Source organism: Mesocricetus auratus, unplaced genomic scaffold, assembly GCF_017639785.1.
Source record: "Mesocricetus auratus isolate SY011 unplaced genomic scaffold, BCM_Maur_2.0 Super-Scaffold_100001, whole genome shotgun sequence".
In the NCBI taxonomy this organism is placed as follows: Eukaryota; Metazoa; Chordata; class Mammalia; order Rodentia; family Cricetidae; genus Mesocricetus; species Mesocricetus auratus.
Window position 1 is genome coordinate 2547902 of NW_024429187.1, and position 22580 is coordinate 2570481.

General features: G+C 38.7%; 1 long non-coding RNA gene across 1 annotated transcript; it reads right to left on the bottom strand.

The window, feature by feature from the left end:
• Nucleotides 1–3902: 3902 nt before the first annotated feature.
• On the bottom strand, nt 3903–10443 carry LOC121139733. The gene is made up of 3 exons (XR_005876649.1): nt 10243–10443; nt 9802–9891; nt 3903–4673 (listed from the first exon to the last, which is right to left on the bottom strand). It is a non-coding gene; the product is annotated as an uncharacterized LOC121139733 (long non-coding RNA).
• Between the last annotated feature and the right edge of the window lie 12137 nt (nt 10444–22580).

Here is a 22580-nt window from a genome sequence, read left to right on the forward strand (position 1 = left end):
AACTGATAATAGCCTGTAACCGAAATCAAGAATGATACCAAGACTCCTAGGAATAAACACATTTCTCCTGGAAAAGGACTGAAAATAGTAATTTTATAAATTATTTTACCTAGTATTTATGTTGCAAAGAGACCATACTTGTGGTAATAGCAAGTAGAAGTGACGGTGATGATTGAAAAAAATTGTAACTAATGAAAGATAAAAACCTGATCACATCTGAACTGTATCCACAACACAGCTATCTATCTTTCATAGCAGGTCTTGAGAAAATGAGACAAAAATTCAAGACTGTTGGGGTATCCACAATGTAATCAAATGGTCTTTGTAAGACTTAGACATTCTAATGAGACTAGAATACTGATGCACATGCATAGAGAAAAAGACAAGAAACACCAATATAGACATGGAAGCCCCTGAGGAAACAGAGCTTTCTTCCAAAATAATCCTGTTAGTTGAACCTCTAGACCATGTTAAAAGGAAACTGTTTGCATCTGCTCAGTCTGTGGGTTTGCAATGCTTTCTTTATGTCATTTTATTCATTGTTTTGCTTTGTTTGCTTTTCTTTTCTTTTGTTTCCAAAATATACAATGAACTCAAGAAACTAGTCACCAAAACCCCAAAAAATCCAATTAAAAAGCAGGGTGCAGAACTAAATAGAGAATTCTCAATAGAGGAATGTAAAATGGCTGAGAGATTCTTAATAAAGTGACCAACATCCTTAGCCATCAGGGAAATGCATCTCAAAACAACTCTGAGACCATATCTTACTGTCAAGAATGGCTAACATCAAAAACACCAAAGACAGTCTATACATGAGAGGATACGGAGAAAGAAGAACATTCCTCCATAGCTGGTAGGAGTGCCAACTTGTACAACCACTTTGGAAATCAATATGGCAGTTTCTCAGGAAAATGAGAATGAGTCTACCTCAAGATTCAGCAATTTCTCTCCTGGGAATACACCCAAAGAATGCACATTCATACAACAAGGATATATGTTCAACTATGTGCATAGCAGTGTTGTTTGTAATAGCCAGAACCTGGAAACAACCTACATGCCCTTCAACTGGAGAATGGATAGAGAAAATGTAGTACGTTTACACAATGGAGTACTATTCAGCAGAAAAAAAAAAAGAATGGAATCTTGAAATTCGAAGGAAAATTGATAGAACTAAAAGAAACCATACTAAGAAAGATAACCCAGTCACATAAAGACAAACATGCTATGTACTCATTCATATAGGGTTTTTAGAGCAAAGGAGTACCAGTATATAGTTCTCACTGCCAGAGGAGCTAGGAAACAAGGAGGACCCCAAGAGAAGATTGCATGGTCCCCTGAAGAAGAGGAGAGGGACAAGAACCCCTGAGTAAATTGGGAGCATGGGGGTTGGGGGAAGGGAGAGGAATGAAATGGAAATGGGAGAGGGGGAGAAGGGGGAAGGAGAACAGGAGGACTGAGATAGGGGAAGAATAAAAGAGGGCAAGAAAGAAGATACCTTGATAGAGGGCACCAGTACAGGTTTGGAGAGAGGTCTGGCACAGAAGAAATAGTAGGAGATCCAGAGGGATAACCCCAACTAGTAATCTAGGCAATGGTGTACAGGCTTCCTTTCATGCCCTTCCTCTATAATGATATTGATGACTACCTTGGTTACCATTCCTAGAGCCTTGACCCAGTAGCTGATGAAAGCAGAAACAGGCACCCACAGTTAAACACTGAGCCATACTCCCGGAATCCAGTTGCAGAGAGGGTGAAGAGATGAGCAAATGAACCAAGACAGAACTAGAGATACCTGCAGAAACAGTTGACCTGACCTAATGAGAGCATGCAGACGCTACTCGTAAAGCAGGGGAACTAGCATTGGATCAAACCAAGCCCTCTGAATATGAATGCCAGCCAGGAGGCCAAGGCAATCTATGGAAGCCTTTCCCAATCTCAAAGGATCTGATTCTGTACACAGGTGTCTTGTTGTCATAAACTACATGGTCTAAAGATCTCTCCTTCTTAGTAAGATTCTAAAGGTTATTAAAGTAAAATTCGCCAGAAAACATTAAAGGAGTTCAGACAGTGATGTGAACATGTTTTCAATAATATGTGGTTCATGGTGAGAGTTCTTGTGAGACTGCCCCCTTCTCTAGCATGTTTCTTAAGGCTCAGTTTGGGTGATATTTCTCTTAAGGAGTAGTTATATTCACTGTCACTGTTCATACTGACCTCAATTCAACATGTACTTAGGCTGCTCTATACAATTTTTAAGTAGAAAATACATATCCTACATTCCTGCACTGTTTTACAGTCCAATTATTTCTGATTGATTTTTTTTATTCAGAGCCTTGTTTTATTTAAATGTGTTCTTCATGCTACAACACAACCCTTCAGAGTCAATCAAATACATAATGTCAGTCGTTTCCTCAAAATTCTTAAAGACTCACAGCCACAGTTCTAAACCCCTATAAGGCGGCTTCAGAATCCAAAAGATGATAACACAGTAACTACGGCATTAAATTCCATTTTATGCAAATCAAAGAAAAATGAAACATTATCAAACTACGAAAATCAGTGACATCATTATTTAATATGTATATTTTTCAACTCCCTAAACTTTCTCAACACTGGGGGTTGCTCCCCACCCCTTTTTTTGAGACAGGGTGTCATTATGTGGACCTGGCTCTATAGACCAGGGTGACTTTGAACTCAAGAGAGCCTCCTGCCTGATTTTTTTCAATACAGATGGTTTTCTCTCAGTTACAGATTAGTGTCCTTCCTCATTTTCTTTGTGAACATAGTTTGTGGATGTTCCCTGTCATGAATTAATTTAATGTTCCACATATATCACACTTACACTAAGACAACCTCTGCATTTAACCCGCTAATGCAATTACTATATTTACCTTTCCCACCTTATTTTCATTCTTAATTTGGAACAGAGTATATTGTGTGCAGTGACTCAGTTTTGTCCATTTTTCCTTATTATATCTATTCACTGACTGTTCATATTTTTCTTGGATAATACAAATTATCTAGGAAGCATAGCTGCCTCTAACATTCAATATTCTGTGAGGAATTACGTGATGTTCAAATAGTGCAGGGTAGTGATATGTGAGGGACTTTGGACGGGGTAAGGCATCTAGGGTCATGTAGTAGAAATCTCTAAGAAGTCTCCCTCAACAACTGTAGATCATGAAGTCTGGGGTTCTTCCTATGAAAGTCAAAGGGTACAGACATTATTACAGGAAGGCCTAAAAAATAGTGTTAGCCAATGCTGATGCAGCCCATGAAGACCAATAACAATAATACAATTTCTCCATGCCATAATGGGTGTGTATGCTGAACAGTAGATGCTAGTACTCAGGAAATCTGCTCCAATTATGACTTAATAGTTCTCTCCAGACTTTTGTGCTTAAAGAGAGGCAGAATCTTGTCTCTCCAGATACTAAATAGAAAGAGAGAATAGCCTGAGTGGTCTTCAAAGGGTGATTTAGAAAGGCTTCAAGTAGGAAAGGCAGAGAGAAACAGCAGATGGAAGAAGCAGGCTCAATATCTCATAAGCAGGAAGTCTGGTAAAATCCAAACTTGACCATAGCATGATGTGACCTGAACAGAAGGGTAGCTACTGCCAAATGTAACTAACTCAGATCCGTTGCCTGACATACTCAGTGTCAGCAATGAGTGAAGAGGGCAATGTATCATGAAAGAAAAACATCAACTCTGAATTCAATGGACAGAGTAAAATCAGAAAAGATATTAGGGAGGATGATGAGGATGAAAAAATGGGCAATGTCTGTAAACAATTTTTACTTTGATTTTATTATATTTTATGAAATTATTTATTTACATAGTGTTTATTTCGTTGTTTGAGAAGTTTGTGCTTGTATATAATCAGTTTTAATCTGATCCAACCTTTTTTTTTCCTCCTCTCTAATTTCTTAGCTATCCAGTCAACTGATACTGATACTTTTTTTGTATTTCCATATCCTCATTCTTAAAACACACTGAGTTCCCCTGATGTGCACTGCTGTAGGGCTAAATTACTAAGCTTAAGATGGTGATGCCCAGTTATAGCCATTTTTCTCAAAATAGTATAATTTTAACACTTTTAGTACTATTATCATACAAAGAAATGGCTTGTATTGTGAAATATTTCACTATTCTTTTCTCATATGCATCTCTGACACTATCTTCCTCCATTCTCTCTAATACCATTCTTCCCCTGAACACACACTCGTCATTGATATCTGGATTACTGGGATGATTAGTATCAAAAGCATCACATCTAAACAAGTCTTCAGACTGCCTCTACAAAGATGATTAGATTCTCACTTCCTGTCCTCTATAAAAGGGTGATCCTTGATTTTGAAGGAAAGTAGAGGGAAGCTTCCTTCTCTGGCTGTGCAAAAGCACAAGAGCCGGTCTATAGTAAATCTCAGGATGAGGATAGTTAGGCTGGGAGCCTCCTTGCTGTTCTGGTCATTGTGGCTTTTCAGCAGTAGGGAAAGATTGGCCTTGAATGCCTCCTGCCAGTGTTTCCTGCTGTGAATTGTTCTATTCTTTCCCATCTGCAGCAGAGGACAGTGCTTCCTCTTCTGCCTGGGATTCCTTCTGTGGATCATTGTTTTCAACCTCATTGGCAGGAGAGGCCTCTGAGACTTGAATCCTGCATTTGTCCTCAGGTTCTGTATGGGGAGAGCCAGAAGATAAGAGCACAGTGGTGAAAGACTTTCTTTGGTTTTCCTTCCCTGAACTAATCACACAATCCTTTCTCCCAGAAGCTGTCTGCCAACTGCTAACTCCTTCTTCCATTCATCCTTGCTCTTTGGCTTACTAAATCTACATCACAATGAGATAGAAAACTCTGTGCTTGAACAATGGGACAAATGTGTGATATAGGTATAAAACATGTAAGTTTGGGAAACTTTATTTATCACGAGATGTCCCCAAAGGCAAAAGGGCACTAATGTAAAAGAAGAATATATTAACAACAGGAAGGCTGCCAACTGTGATTAAAGGAAAGCTGTTCTAGCCCTGGTTTCTGAACCCTAGGATAAAATTTGAGTTGGTCTTTCAATACTTTACATCTACATACTGAAACCACAAGAGAAGAGAAGAATAAACTGGCCTCTACCAGATTCACCAAATTCCTGGGAACAATTTGTTGTTTCTTTTTAAATCAAACACAGATATATATATATATATATATATGTATATATGTATATATGCATATGTATATGTATATGTATATGTATATATAGTGAATGGGGGAAGCAGAAAGGGAAAACCAAGGATTTCTCCATCTTTTCCATAAACTGCAATTATAGACAGGAACACCAATGCAGAAGGAAACCACGGACCCTCTTACTACCAGAAGAGTCAGCATTAAGACACTTTTGGCTTCTGCCTCATCTCAAAGTAGTCATTTTGGATGGGAAGCAGGCAAGTTTCTTCTACTCTTATGAAAGCTTGCTATCTGTCATTAAGTTGGATGAACTAAGTTATGCTCTCCAGTACAAGGTTGGGAACTATGTTTATATCTTTAGAGAAACTAATAATGATTCATTCCTAAGACAGAAAATATGTTAACACGACACACTGAAACACAGACAGTTAAACAGCATGGAAGGATGATCTGTTGGGTATAACTTTTGTGACAGCAGCAGGATCCTCATTGGTGACCTCCATAAATAAAGCATAGAATGAATTTAAAGTTCAGATCACAGTGTTTCAGCGTTTACAGATGTCCTAGGAGCACAAGGGAGCTCATCAGTCAGTCTGTGAGAGTCTGCTGGGAAGGGTTGGAGATGCAGGGACACGTGCAGATTCCGTGTGCTGTTACCCAAGAGCTCTAAAAATGAAATCTCTTTTGTCCTCCCTGCACATCTACAAAATAAACTGCTCCTTCTTCCTATCTGTGGTGCACATATTAAAGTCACATTAAGAATATGTCTCATCAGTTAGTTTCTTCATTAATTCTTAGTGCTATCAATAGGCAAATCAAGGAGTACACATCATATAGATGAAGAAAAACCTCTAAAGGGTTTGCAATGTATTTAAAAACATACATAGGCTTGGGAGAGAAAAGAAAAGGATGAAGTGGTTAAAAAAGAAATAGAGTAGCTGTGTGTAGTGACACACATCTTTAATCCCAGGTCTTGAGGCAAAGGCAAGAAGATCTCTGTGATTTCAAGGTCAACCTGGTCTACAGAGTGAATTCCAGGACAGGCAAAAGTACACAGAGAAACTCTGTCTCAAAAAACAAAAAAAAATAAAAGTAAAACAAATAGAGTAATGAAAACGCCATATAAAGATGTAAAGTACATACAGAGTCTGGATACTGTATAGTATTGTGGTGTCTTTGAATTCTTTGATTGCTGAGGAAAGATCAACAGCTGCTAACAGACATTTGATTATAAATGATGCTGGATTAATCCAACCTGTATTTTTTTTAATGTTTTCACTTCAAAATGTCGAATGACAGGTTTTTTAGAAAGATGTTTCTGGTTTTTCTTTCCACAGAAAATGAAAAGCTATTGTTCCTTCGAGACTAAGATTGTATGATCAAGAAAGACCCCATGAAACAGCGGCCCAGGTGATCCAATATCCAAAACAGTTGAGACTACACAGCCTTGCAAACTCCATCAGTCAGGATTAGTCCAGGATTCCCTTGGTATCGATAGTGCCCCCAATCAGCAGGAAGCAGTTTGGAGAGAATTATTCCCAATTTCCCAAACATTGCTTATAAATGTTTGCTTTCATTTAAATTGGGTTGGTTATACATAGTTAATGATCACAGCCAATCTCTTTTTAAGGAAAAATAGGGGAATATGATGTAGAAATGAGTACTCTGCATTGGTAAGGATTTTGTAGTATTGATAAAAATTTAAGTAAATTTTGTTATATGTAAATTTCTCTGCTTGTTTAGGCATTGTGTTTGTAGAGCTCTTTTTAAAAATGTAATGTATAATTAAATACAGATAATAGTCATCTATAAAAGTCAAAATGGATAATTATGTTAGTTAGATTTCTATATATACACAGATATATTTGAGATGGATATTCTTCAAACCTTTCAAAGACCTTCAGAATATGGCATTTAAAATTGTTTATTAGGATTTTTCATGGCCGTAAGATACAACTGCTTCTGGCAAACCCCATTATATCAAAGAGGAAGATGGGCATCGAAGAAACTTATTATTGAGTTTGTTTTCAATAAGGCGGAAATAGTCATTTGGGCAAGAAACTATTCTTGCCTGGACTGTTTGACTGTATGCTGTCCAAATTGGACATAAATGACCCAAATGAAAGTGACTGCTGAATTTGCCAAAACAAAATTAGACAGTCTTCATGGTTCCTGCTTCATGAAAGAGACTGCCAGACATTCTGCTGGACACAGAGAAAAATGACTGACAAACTGCCAATGCAGGCAAATAGTCTCAAATTTCTTGCTTCACTGAGAAGTCTGACAGACACTCTAGGCCTGTAGGCTGAAGAGTGATGCCCCAAAATTACAGATCTTTGGGTGACTATCCAGGCAACAAGATGTCTCTGTCAATTCTAGAGTTTATATATTCTTCTGAGGCTATTAATGAGGTTGAAGACACATAGTTATGGTTATACATTTCCTTAGTTATAATAAAAGATGAGTTATATGTAAAACTTTAGACTCACAAAAATAGGATAGATGATAGAATATTTTCTTTAAGTTTTGACAAATGTTAATGGACTAAATATTGCTAACTATTTGTTATGTATAATTTTCCTATGTTAAAATTAAAAGCTTTCTTTTATTTAGACAGAAAAGAGGAGATGATGGGGGCTGTCCTTTGTCGCGCCTGCTGTGCGGCCTGCATCCAAGAATGTAGCGAGGTGGTCGGGATAGATGACACAGAGACCGGTCGGTTGCTTTAAGAAAAACTTTATGCTTCCCAAGTCAGCTTAGGAGGAGATTCCAAGTCCGCTTAGGAGAGAGAAGTCTCTGGAGAAGTCTCTCCAAGAAAAAACGCTTCCCCTTTTTAAGGACTTCTGCCATCTATCTACATACAATTCTTTCCAGACTTCTCACCCTCCTGGCTGGTAGTTTAATCTCTGGCCCCAGAATCGGGGAGACACAGCAGGGGGGCACAGGAAGAAGCATCTAGCCATAGGGGGTGTCAAAGTCATGGTATTTCAGTGAGCAAGCCCTTATCTGAGCCCTATCAAGAGCTTTATAGCACTGAGTTGTTTTCAGTAAACATTACACAGCTGCCTGCTCCCAGGCTGAAGGGGAAGTGGGTTTCTGCTCAAGGTCTGGTGTCCCCACAGTCCTTCTCTACATATGTTTCTCTTATTGGTTTATGAATAAAACACAGTTTGGTCAATTTGCAGGTAGACACCCAGGGCTAGAAGACCAGGGGAATTTTGGGGAGAAAGGCAAAAGGGAGACTTCATGTAGCAGAGTAAAGACTAACAGCACCAGACCCTTCTCTGGTAAGATAAGACCACTTGGAAATACTTAGATTAATAGAAATGGAATAATAATTAAGAGAGAGCTAACCAGTAAGAAGCCCTAGTCATCATCCAACAGATTTATAAATTAATATATGTCTCTATTTGCATATATGGTGCTGAAGCAGGGCAGCAGGACCTGGCAGAACAAGAAACTGCAGCAATATGCTTCACACCCAACTGAAGAATCTTTGAGGATTTTAAACAAGAAATAGACAAGGTCTAATATCTACTATGTAAGGACCATTCTGCATATTGTAAGGGGAACAGATAAAGCATGTAATGAAAATCAAGAATGATCCCAAGCATCCTAGGGATAAAGACATTTCTTCTAAAAAGGACTGAAAATATAAATTTTATAAATTATTTTACCTAGGATTTATTTTGAAGGTTGCATCAACTGGATTTGCAAAGAGACCATATTTGTGGTAATTGGAATTCAAAGTAACTGTAATAATTAACCAAAAAATATTGTGAATAACAAACAAAAGATGAAAATCTGATCAAGTTTGAACTATATCCACAACATGACTATCTTTTATAACAGGTCTTGAGAAAAAATTATTAATTCAAGTCAGTTGGGATCTACACAATGTATTCTAAACAGTCTTTGTAAGACTCAAATTTAAGTAGAATATTGATGAATATGCATAGAAAAAAACATAAGACACCACTCTGGACTCTAGATATGGAGGCTTCTGAGGAAACAGAGCTTTTTTCCCAAAGTAATCCTGTCATTTGAGCCTCTAACCATGAAGTTAACTGTGCTTTTCTTCTGCTCAGTCTGTGGGATTACATTGTTATCTTTATGTCATTTTGTTCCCTGTTTTACTTTGTTTTTGTTTTGTTTTGACAGTCATAGGAAACTAATACAGAAAAGGGTAGCAGTATAACAGGAGAAAATGAATAATTCCATCTGAGGCATGTTGCCTTTGAAATAAATTTAAAAGACTAATGACAGTTAGAGAACTTAAAGGGTCCTACATATTAAGTACCAACTACATGATGCTCATTGTTACAACCCCATTCTTCCTAACTTGGTTTTTTTCTGTCAACATTTCTCTAGATTCTTTTATTATCTCCAATGGATTCATATCTCATATTTACATTCCATGATACATTAATTTCTGCATTCATTGGTGACAGTGGAATAAAAGCTGGGAAGGACTTGAGCTGAGTGACACTTGGTAGACTAACATGTTATCTTTTATGAACTGGGAAGTAATGGAGTGTGATGATTTCCCATGGTCCAAAATCAACCACACAACAGGAGCAAGTCCACGCAGTTCTTTCCTTCAGTGTTTGCTCTAGCTAATTTCTCACCTGATGATCTTCCAGGTGACCATGATCAGGATTGATAATCTCCAGGTTGCTTCCCATGTAGTGTATTGGAGCAAATACTTCTATTCTGTCCTGAAAAAACTCATAAAAATGGAGAAATTCTTCACTAAAACATCCTGCCATCATCTCTATCTTCCACTTTTCTCATGAAAGCATTCCTCTTTGTTTGCCTGCTCCCACCTGGGATAAATTTTGACAACTCATTGAGCAGTTTTCCCTCCCTATAGAGTTCTAAGGCTTTCCTCTCCGGTGTTCATGTATCAAAGGTCTCACTTCAGACCCTTTGCTAGGTGGACCCGTACTGAGCAAAGTCCTGTGAAGTTTGGCCTCAGCTGCCATGGGTTCTCCGTTTGATGTGGTAAGGACTGGTTGGCCCAAGTTCACATGTTAATTCTAGAGAAGGAAGTCTGGGGATTGTGTTACCTTTTATTAATATCAGAATCCAAACACAATGATTAAAAGACAGAGTGAACAATCCATGCTGTCACCAGATGCTCCACTGATGTTCCTGGGGAACCAGCTCTGCTGTGCTGCTCTGAAACCTTGCTCTCAAAAGGCGAGGAGGAAGCTCTAAGCCATAATTTGCTGTCGGCTAAACTGCCATCCAAAAGCGTACTGGATCCCTTCTCCAGATTCTCATTAGGTCACCCTTGTAGCCAGAGATCTAACTACACACCTGTGGCGCTGACCACGTCCGATTGGGCGTGGTCACAGGTGTGTACAGGAGGGCAGCATTTAGGTTGGCTCTAGGAGAAGCTCCTTCTCTGTCTCTCTCTCTCTCTCTCTCTCTCTCTCTCTCTCTCTCTCTCTCTCTGTCTCTCTCTCTGTCTCTCTCTCTCTCTCTCTCTCTCTCTCTCTCTCTCTCTCTCTCTCTCTCTCTCTCTCTCTCTCTCTCTCTCTCTGGCTGCTTGCCAGACATGGAGGACAGCCTGGGAGGAACCTTGGAGCTGGAAGCTGAGGCAGCCACCCCCCTCTTATGTAAGTTTTATCTCTCATTATAAACTTTTTAACCTGTACTAGATCTAGTGAAACTTGACTCCCACATATGACACACCCTAACCCTAGATAAAATCACAATAATAGAGCCAAGCCACCCCTATATTATTGGATGATGAGTCACATTCCTACAAAACAATTAATTATTCCCTACCAGAAACTTCTACAACTGGCAAACACCTTCAGTAATGTAGTAGGATACAAGATTAACTAAAAAAAAATCAATAACCTTCCTATATACAGATGATAAATGGGCTGAGAAAAAAATCAGAGAAACATTACCCTTCACAATAGCCACAAAAAAATAAAATGTCTTTTGGTAAATCTAACTAAACAAGTGTAAGACCTGTATGACAAAAACTTTAAGACTTTGAAGAATGAATTTGAAAATATTAGAAAATGAAAAGATCCCCCATGCTCTTGGATATGTAGAATAAACACAGTAAAAATGACAATCTTACCAAAAGCAATCTACAGATTCAATGTAGTCCCCATCAAAATCCCAGTACATTTCTTCACAGACCTCAAAAGAATAATACTCAACTTCATACAGAAAACCAAAAAGCCCAAGATAGCCAAGAAAACCCTGTACCATAAAGGAACTCCTAGGGACATCATCATCCTACATTTCAAGCTCTGTTGTAGAGTTACACTAATGAAAACAGCTTTGTACTGGCATAAAAACAAAAGCCAGTTGGAGCAATGGAATCAAATAAAAGAGCCTGATATTACTTAGATATATATATATATGAACACCTGATTTTTGACAAAGAAGCTAAAACTATACACTGGAAAAAGAAAACATCTTTAGCAAATGATGCTGGCATAACTGAAGGTTGACATGTAAAAGATTGCAAATAGACCCATATCTATCTCCATGCACAAAATTCAAGTCCAAATGGATCACAGGCCTCAACATACACCCAAGCATACTGACCCTCAGAGAAAAGAAAGCCAGAATTAACCTTGAACACATTGGCACAGGAAACTACTTCCTAAATATAAAAACCCATAGAATAGCCATTGGGAGCAACAATTAATAAATAGGAACTCATGAAACTAAGAAGCTTCTGTAAGACAAAGGACGTAGTCAACAAAAGAGCAACCTATAGAATGGGAAAAGATCTTCACCAACCCTACATCTGACAGAGGGCTGATCACCAAAATATACAAAGAACTCAAAAATCTAGACACAAAAATACCAAATAATCCATTTTATAAATGGAGTACAGATATAAACAGAGAATTCTCAACAGAAGAAACTCAAAAGACTGAAAGACAATTGAGGAATTTCTCAACAAAACTATGAGAAACCATCTCATATATATCAGAATGACTAAGATCAAAAACGCTGATAAAAGCTTGCACTGGAAAGGATGTGGAGTAGGAACACTCCTCCACTGCTGGTGGGATTGCAAACTTGTATATCCACTTTACAAACCAGCATGGTAGTTTCTCAGAAAATTGGAAGTCAATATAACACATGACCCAGGAATACCACACTTAGATAAATGTATCCAAAAGATAGACAAACATACCACAAGGACATTTGATCAACTGTGTTCATAGCAGCATTGTTCATAATAGCCAGAACCAAGAAACAACCTAGATGTGTATCAACCAAAGAATGAATAAGGTAAATGTGGTATATTTACACAATGGAGTACTATTCAGTAGTAAAAAAATGACATCTTTTTTACAGGCATATGTATGTAACTAGAAAAAAAGCCAGACTGAGGTACTCCAGTCCCTAAAAGACAAATATAGTATGTACTTACTCATCTCAGTGACATTAGGCATAAAGCAAAGGATAACCATACTATAGTCCACAATCCCAGAGAAGCCAGGTCAAAAACAGGCCCCTAAGAGAGACATACATGGATCTGCATAGAAAGCATAAATGAACAAGATCTAAGTAAATCAGAAGCATGACTAGGAAAAGGGAGGGTGGAAGGGGAGATACCAGGAAAAAAAAAGAGAGTAGGGTGGTGAATATGAGGGAATAAGATGGTTGAGTTGGGGGAAGGAGAGAGAAGGAGAGCAAGTGAAGGATAATGTTGATAGAGAAAGCCATTATCAGATTATTGAAAAATTTGGCACTCAGGAAATTCCTATGAATACAAAAGAGTAACTCCAGATAAAACTCTAAGCAGTAATGGAGAAGGTGCCAGAACTTGCATTAACCCAAATATCTGACTATGGATTTTCATTATTCATGCTCCATTTTCCCAGTGCCACTGGAGTGTTTATCTGGATGGTCTTATATTGAAACTGCAGCATTCATATTCCAGCAACCTCTGCCTCCAATACTAAGAAATATAGACAACAATCAGAAATTGCATGCTGAAATTTTATTAGGGTCAGGGAGACAGACAACAATGGTTCATTGGCCTCTTTTTCTGAAGTATATAATCGTCTCAGGCATTCTCTGAAACAGAAAAGGAAGATAGAAATTAGTGAAAAACTGGGACATGCTGGGGTTTCACCTGACACTGAAGTGAGAGAAAAAAAACCATTCTCTCCCCAGCACCTTCCCCTCCTTCCTTCCTCGTTTTCTCATGTTTGCTCTTGTCAGCCACAGAGCAGAGAGTAGAATAAATTATTCCTTATGAGAAGAAACTGAATAACAACTCTTAGCATATTCATCCTTGGGTTCTGATTTAAAATTTTCCAGGATATATTTCCAAATGTGATCACTGAAATGGACCCTTACTATGGAAAGATCTGAAACCAGCCTAAATGTCTATTAACAGAATGATAACAAGGAGATCAAGGCAGCCATGCAATGTAGTAGTGTACAATGTTTACACCCAAAATATTCCAAGTCTACAAACAAGATACAACCGAGAATGTCAGTGAAGCATACTGTAAGGAGGTCCATGTCACATACTTTTATGAAGCAATGCAGTTTTCCAAGAAATGTAGATTTTTAAATAAATAAACTAAAGTTTTCCATAGAATATCAGTCATGTGAAATTGAATCTTACATTATATGCAACAATGCATACACAAAGTAATATTTCTAAGAGGGTTGTGAATGGATTAAAAGTAGTGAATTTCAAGGACAAGAATGAGAACTTAAGATAATATATAATAATAATATTCAGCTATTTGCCCTCCTAGAAAGGCAGGTTTTGAGGAACATGACCATACACAATTTTAGAAGAAGGTATAAAAAATATGGAGAAGGTTAAAGGTATCTCTAAGGTATCACTTAGAGACAATAGGCCTGAGCATCTCTGAGTGAGTGGGGCAGAGTATACAGGCTGGAGAAGAGAGATCCCTGAGGGTCAATACAGAAAACAGAGAACCAAAACTATGTTGCTGCTGTACGTCTACAAACCAGACTGTCTCAACAGGTAATCACTGAGAAAACAGGAGCTTTAGAATTGTGTTCCTCAAAGGCAGAAGTACATTGGCATGCTTGTCCACGGTCATCCTATACCAACACACATGTACCATCCTATACCATCTGAATGCAAAGATTAGAAATAGGTCCACGTTTCCTTGGGGCAAAACTCTGGGCTCTTCACCTATCTGCCTCAGCAACACTAGCTGGTAAGTGGGCATGCCTCCCGCAGGCAGTTTGTTCCAACACACACACCCATAGGACCCAGGGTTCTGTGTGGGGAAGCCAGAAGATAAGAGCATACTGGTGAAAGAATTTCTTTGGTTTTCCTTCCCTGACCTAATCATAAAATCCTTTCTCCCAGAACTTGTCTGCCAACTGCTAACTACTTCTTCCATTCATCCTTGCTCTTGAAGTTTCTAAATCTACATCCCAATGAGACAGAAGGCCTTGCACCTTGGGACAAGTATAAGCTACAGCTGTAAAACATGAAATTTTGGAGAACCTTATTTATCACATGGGATGTCCCCAAAGGCAAAAGGGCAGTAATGCAAAGGAAGAATACATTAACAACAGGAAGGCTGCCAACTGTGATTAAAGACACCTTATGAACTCCCTGCCTCTGCAACGGGTTCTAGCCCTGATTTCTAATCCATGGGATGAAATTTGACTTAACTTTTCAATATTTTACATCTACACTCTGAAAACTCTAGATAAGAGAACAAACTGGACTCCACTAGATTCAGTAAATGCCTGGGGACATTTGGCGGTTCTTTTTTTAATCAAATGCAGTTACATAATGAATGGAGAAAGCAGCAAGGAAAAACCAGGGAAAGCCAAGGATTTCTCCATCTTTTTCATAAACTGTTTAAATATAGACATGAAACCAAAGAAGAAGGAAACCACGGACCCTCTCACTACAGGAAGAGTCAGCATTAAGACACTTTTGGCTTCTGCCTCATCTCACAGTGGTCATTTTTGGATGGGAAGCAGGCAAGTTTCTTCTGCTCTTATGGAAGCTTGCTAGATATCATTCAGTTGGCTGAACTAAGTCCTGCTCTCCAGTACCAAGTTTGGGAACTATGTTTATATCTTTAGAGAAACTAATATTGATTCATTCCTAATACAGAAAATATGGTAAAACGACACACTGAAACACAGATAGTTAAACAACATGGAAGGATGATCTGTTGGGCTTAACTTTTGTGACAGCAGCAGGATACTCATTGGTGACGTCTAGAAATAAAGCATAGGATGAAATGAAAATTCAGATCACAGTGTTTCAGGCTTACGGATGTCCTAGGAGCACAGGTGACTTCATTAGTCAGTCTCAGAGATGCTTCTGGTAAGGACCACGAATGCAAGACCATGTGCAGATTCCCTGTGCCATTACCCACGAGCTCTAAATATAAAATGTCTTTATCCTCCCTGCATATCTACACAACAAAAAATGCTCAGTTTTCCAAGGTATGCTGTGTATTTTAAAGTCACATTAAGAATATGACTCATCAGTTTGTTTCTTTGCTAATTTTTAGTGCTATCAAGAAGAAATCAAGGAGTTCACATCATACAAAGAAGTAACACATACTTGTTTTAAGCACTTTAAAATCCTGAATGTGGGCCTGAGTAAAATATGCAGAATGGGCTCTGAGACTTGTACTTCAGTGTCTAGAGTATTGACTTTGTTCTGTATGTATTCTCAGATATTGGACTAATATGGTGTATTTATCTCTATCTTGTGTCTGGCATCCTCTGTGCAGAAACACTAGCTGCTCCCAGTATTCACTCTGATTGTCAGAATATGCTCAGAAAGCTCGACATTTTCCTTGCCTCCTTAGAACCTGGGTAGCACTATCCTAAACATAAACTTGGCCATCATGTTCCTCTGCTCAAGCATTTGATGATTTTCAGATTAAAAATTAACTAAAAAAAGAGCATGTTGTGTGCTGGGGATATAAGTATTCTAACTTTCATCATAGAAATTCTGCTGGCTGTCTTTCTTCTCACCTCACTCTGTCCTTTCTCTCCCCCTTTTCCTCTCTTTTCTCCACTCATTCTTTGAAAGTCTCCAGCTCCCACCCTATAAAGATTTATACCTTCAATGGGGCTCTGAGCTGAGCTCAGGACCAACAAGGCCGCTGTGAAAAGAACTCCCAGCATCTTGGAGGAGGCTGTGGAGTTGGCTCAAGTGAGCACTGTGACTAGAAAGGCCATTCCCTTTCTAAAAGGGAGCCCAACAATGGCATTTTTGATCCACAATTGGAAGACCTTGCTCCGTTATTTCTCTTTGGGACTTTTGCCCAGCAGGGTGGGGTGTAGAGGAGATTGACAACATGCCCTATCTAGAAGGAATAACACATAATGTGGTGACCAGGTTAAAGAAACATTGTCTCTTTACAGACAAGTGTATTCCTCTGTGTATGTGCCACATTTTCAATCCATTCAGTAGCTGTAAAACATAGGTTGTTTCCCTTCTAACTATAAAAGAAAGTGACAGTGAGCATGGATAAGCAAGTATCTGTGGAGCAGGATGTTGACCCCTTTGGACATATGCCAACATATGTGTATATGTGAAATAGCTGGGTCATAAAATGTACATTTAGGTTTTCAGAATTCTCCACCCCTAATGCTATTCTGATTGCTATAGTTTGTAATCACACCAATGGTGGATGAGGGTTCCCTTTTACAAACTTCCTCTAAGAGTTTTTTGTCAGCTCTTTTCTTGATCTTGACCATTTTGACTTGTGTAGGATTAAATTATCAAAGTATTTTAATTTTGAAATTCTGTAACTTCTAAGAATGTTGAACATTTTTTGCATTACTTGTTAGCCATTTTTATAACTTCCTTTTGAATCCTCTCTAGAGATATCTTGACCATTTTGATTAGAGCCACTTGTTTTCTTGATTGATTGACTGACTGACTGACTGACTGGCTGACTGGCTGACTGATGGATTGTTTGAGTTCCCTGTATATTCTGGATGTTAATCTTCTCACAGAAGTACAGCTGGCAAAGATTCTCTCACAACATGTGCCCTTCATCTTTAGTTGATTGTATAGTTTCATTTTCTGTACGGAATTTTTAGTTATTGAAATCCTGTTCACCATTTATTATCCTTAATTCCTTTGAGGATGAAATCTTATTCAGAAATTACTTTACTATACCTGTATCCTGTAGGGTGCTGCCCATCTGTGTCTAGTAGTTCCAGGACTTCAGGTTTCACATTGAGATTTTGATCCAATTGGAGTTGGTTTTCTATGCAGGGTGGTAAACAAATATGGATCAGACTTCATTCTTCTACATGTGAACATTGTTTCAACAGCACTGTTTGTTGAAGATGCTGTCTTCATTCCCCTGTGTATTTTTAGCATTTTTATCATATATCATATGGTTGTAGCTTTGCACACACCTGTGTGGATCTTCAGGTTCATTCCATTGACCACCTGTCTGAGTTTGCAAGTATCCCACTATTTTCATTCCTATAGCTGTGTAACATAGTTTAGAAAATGATAATGTAATCCCTCAAAACATTTTTCTCAGAATTGACTAACAAGGGTGTTTTATGGCTCAATATAACTTTTAGGATTATTTTTTATTCCTGTGAAGAATCTCATGGGTATTTTGGTTAGAATTACATTGCATCTTAAATTTTTCAGAATAGTCATTTTTACAATGCTAATCATACAAAATCATTATCCAGGAAGATATTTTGGGCATTCCTTAAAGTCTTTTCTTCTTAGAGTTGCAGTTTTCAATGGAGAAAATTTCACAACTTAAGTCAAGTTTCTTCATAGCTAGTTTTTGATGCTACTGTGAATAGGAATGTTTCCGTGTTTGCTCTTTCTTTTGTTTGTTAGTAGTATATTAAAAGGATTTTACTCTTTGTTGTAAGTTGATTATGAATCCTGCCACTTCAGTGACAGTGCTAATCATTTCTAGAAGGTTTAGCAGGCAATACATAGGCCTGGAAAATATTATGCTGAGTCAGATAACTCACACCCAGAAAAACAAATGCTACATATTCTCTTTTGTCTGAAGATCATATCTTTGAATCTTTAAATGTGGATAAATAGAACATGGAGTTACCAGAGCAACCAGAAAAGTAAAAACCCCAAATGCATGGTAGAGGAGGAGTTCTAGACAGAGCAATGGTAGGATAATGGTGCTATGAGGGGAAATAGAAAAAAAAATGGGGAGACTTTAACTAGTAAGAAGAGCAATACAGAATAAGAGAAAAGAAAGAGACATAAATAATACTAAATATATTTTTAAATGAAATAAGTAAACATATGTTGCTTCTACTTAAAATACATGGAGAAATCATGAATGTGTATGAATCCAAACATGTACATTTACAGTTTAAGTGAAGTTACACATCATGGTTGATAATCCCTTCCACCAAGAGGTATAGACTATCTAACGAAACCACACTACCAGGCATGGAAAACTTCCCTTAGAGTTGTGGGTACAAGAGACAACAAAACAATATCAGGTATTGCCGTTGTCCTTGTTCGCCTCCCACACCATAATAATAAGAGCCTATGACAGGTGACACTACACACTTTGGACATAGGACTTGGCAAAATTAGGGAGCCTATGACAGGTGACACTACACACTTTGGACATAGGACTTGGCAAAATTAGGTTTGAACCTGGAAACTTACTCCTGAAGACTAGCTCCCATAGCATCCTGAAAGTTACAAGAATGTTGCTAATGAAGGAAAGCAGTCAATAGGGTCCCTAGAGAGAACCAACTACATTCTAAATACTTGCCCTTATACCCATAGGCAAGTGCAGCTCCCTACTCTCATCAAAGAAGTTTCTTTTGTAACCAAGTAACATTCTGCAAAAAATGTTCAACTGGTCAGAGTACAGAGAAGAAAATCCATGGGATGCCCAACCCCATATTGAACTTCAACAACAAAACCCCTACACCTAATGCTCAGATAACCTAATGGAAGGTGGAGCAGAAAGACTCGAAAGCTAGATGACTAGAGCACTTTTTGTAAATGATGGGGAACTGTGCCCCAAAATCTCAATGACCTAAAAACTACCAGCACAATGACCACATGAATTGTCATGCCCACGTAGTTTGAGCAAATCACATGAGGCCACACTCCTAAATGAAGAAATGCAGTAAATTAATGACTGCTGAGGGAGAGCATCTTATATTTCTATTAGGTCAGGGCAACCTATACCCAAATTCAAGTGGTCAGCCCTAAATACTTGAAAATACAAACACTGGATGGGTTCAACACGTGATGCTTATAAGCATGTGTGAATATGTGTTCAGTAATCATAATTAAAGAACATGTAATGACCACCCCCATCAATGCCTGAGGCAGGTGAGAGAGCTGGCCCTGAAGTCATAAGAACAAGAGAGCTGGCCCTGAAACCTATCAGCTGCAGCACTCAGAAGAGTGGCCACAACCATGCCTGGGCAACACAGTGGAGCCTGCCCTGAAGCTGTGGGAGAGCTGTCTCTGAGGACATGAAAGCAGGAGAACTGGCCTGGCCCCTGCTCATTGCTGCATGGGGTGAATTAGCCAGGGCAATGCAGGAGAGCTCCCCCTGGTGGTGAGGACAAGGGAGAGCTGGCAGTCTGACCAACCCTGCCGGGAAGCAGGGTTATGTGTTGGCACACCCCATCATCCACACCACTTGTGATTTGCTGGATCAAGTGAATGGGCCAGTCCTATAGACCCAAGCTGCAGGATTTCCACAACACAGTATATCCAAGTGACGACCCAGCTTTGTTAGTGTAGAAGATATCAAAGGCCTCGAACTACTGACTCATGGCAATTAACACTTAGAAGTAAAGATCCATGGATAAAAGTGTTCACTGTGTGATTCACTGTGTCACACTGCAACTTTCTTGATGAGATTCACATTTCCTTCTCTTTTCATTCATTTTTCTCTCTAATTTTCCTTTCTTTGTGGAAGAGGTTGAAAAGGGCTGAGAGTAGATACAAGGGGATGGGAAAAGTAATGGGATGGATGGAGATGCATGGTGTAAAAGACACAAAGAATAAATTAATAAAGAAAGAAGATTATGTAATGAATTTGAGAGGGAATGGGAGGAAGAAAGAGAGTTAGAGGGGTGTGAGAAAGGAATAGAAATTATGCAAATACTGTGCCCAAATATGAAAGTTTCAAATAAATTTTAAGAAGCAGGAATATTGTCCGGGCACCATGCCTGCACACTGAAATTAAATTTCCATCATTATTATAATGCCAGTCTAGTTGACAATGCTTGACCACACTCAGCTAGGTTCATGTTTGTTCTGGAGTGGAGGAAGTGTGTAGATGGAAGTATATGTGCCAGTAGAGATGACGTACCATTCAACGAACAGAGTGAGCATTGCATCTCCCATGATGACTGTAGCCATAACTCCACCAATCATAAAATATATGGTCTTTGTCTGTAATATTTAACTACTATTTTGTTGATACAGTGTGATTCCTGCCCAAGCCTCAAACGTGTTATGACACTGTTTTGGTGCTAGCAACAGAAGATTGACCCCTAAATTTTCTCAGGCCCATAAAGCCTTTCCCAATTTCAAAGGATACGATTATAGGCAGAGATGCCTTGTTGATAAAGAATGCATGGTGTAAAAACCTCTCCTTGCTAACAAGATTCTAAAGTTTATGTAAGTAAAAGTGGCTAGAAAACATCAAATGTGTTTAGACAGCGATATGAACGCATGTTTTCCAGAATTAATTTCGTGGTGAGAGTTCTTGTGAGACTCCCCCCTTCTCTAGCATGATTCTTGAAGCTCAGTTTGGATGTTCTTCCTCTTAAGTAGCAGTTTTATTCACCATCACTGTATGTAACTGACCAAAAGTAAACATGTGCTTAGGCCTGTCTATACAATTTTTAAGGAGAAAATATATGTCTGCATGTAATGTGTACGCTTCCCTCTAGCTGTCTGTGTCCCGGCCCATCTCTGACCACAAATAACACACGAGAAATTATATTAATTATGAAGCTGGTGGCTGTTTGCCATATTTTCTCATTGGCTAGGTCTGACTTAATTATTAGCCCATAATGACTAACCTATATATTTTTACAATGATTTATGTTAACAATGATGCAGCCTTGTGTGTCCTCTCTTCCCAAGATAACATGGTCACTCTGCATTCTTGACTAAATTTCCTAGAATACTCCTGACTCCTAGTCCCACCTATCTTGCATCCCTATTGGCCAACAGTCCTTTATTCATCAACCAACAAGAGAGACATATACATAGAAGGACTTCCCCCATCATCTGCCATTCCTGTACTGTTTTACAGTCCCTTATATGATGCTTTCTGATTGATTTTCATACAGAGGGTTTTCTGTCAAATATAGATTAATGTTATTCCCCATTTCCTTGTGACAATGGTTTGTTGATATTCCCTGTCATGAATTAATTTTATTTTCCACATATATCACACCTATTCAACAACAACCTCTGCATTTAACCTTCTAATGCAATTACTAAATTGACCTTGTTTAGTCCTGGTATCCCCTTATATTTAAGTCAGGGCACTGTCTTTTTTTTACTGTTTCACATTCATTCTTTATATATATAATTTAAATTTAAATTAGAAACAAGGTTGTTTCACATGTCAAATTCAGGTCCCTCTGTATTTCCCTCCCCTCCTCCCGTGCCCTCCCACCATCTCCCCCAATATCACCTCATTTCCCCAGGAAGGGTGAGGACCTCCATGGGGATGCCCATTGTCTGTCATTTCATCCAGGGCATTTCCTAGACACTCCCCCAAGAGTTCAGGGTTAGAGTGCATCTCTCATTGTTGGATGGGAGTCCAAAGTCCATTTGTATACCCAGGATAAATACTGATCTACTAACCAAGGCTCAACAGATTACCTAGGCCTCCTCACTGACACCCACATTCAGAGGGTCTTGATCAGTCCCATGCTGAATCCCCAGGCATCAGTCTGAGATTCAAGAACTAACCCTTATCAGGTTAGCTGTTTCTGGGGGTTAAACCAGGCCAGTCTTAACCCCTTTGGTCATCAGTCCTCCCTCTCTGTCACTGGATTTCTTGAGTTCAGCTCAGTGCTTAGCCATGGGTGTCTTCCTCTGCTTCCATCAGCCACTGAATGAAGGTTCTGTTCCCCAGACTCTCTGGCCATGGGATTGTAGGCTGGCACTCCCCAGATCAATGTGTAAAATCCATATATGAGAGAGTACATGCCATGTTTCTCTTTTTGTGACTGGGTTACCTCACTCAGGATGGTTTCTTCTAGTGCCATCCATTTGCCTGCAAATCTCAGGATTCCATTGTTTTTCTCTGCTGAATAGTACTCCATTGTGTAAATGTACCACATTTTCTCTATCCACTCTTCTTTTGAGGGGCATCTAGGTTGCTTCCAAGTTCTGGCTATTACAAATAATGCTGCTATGAACATA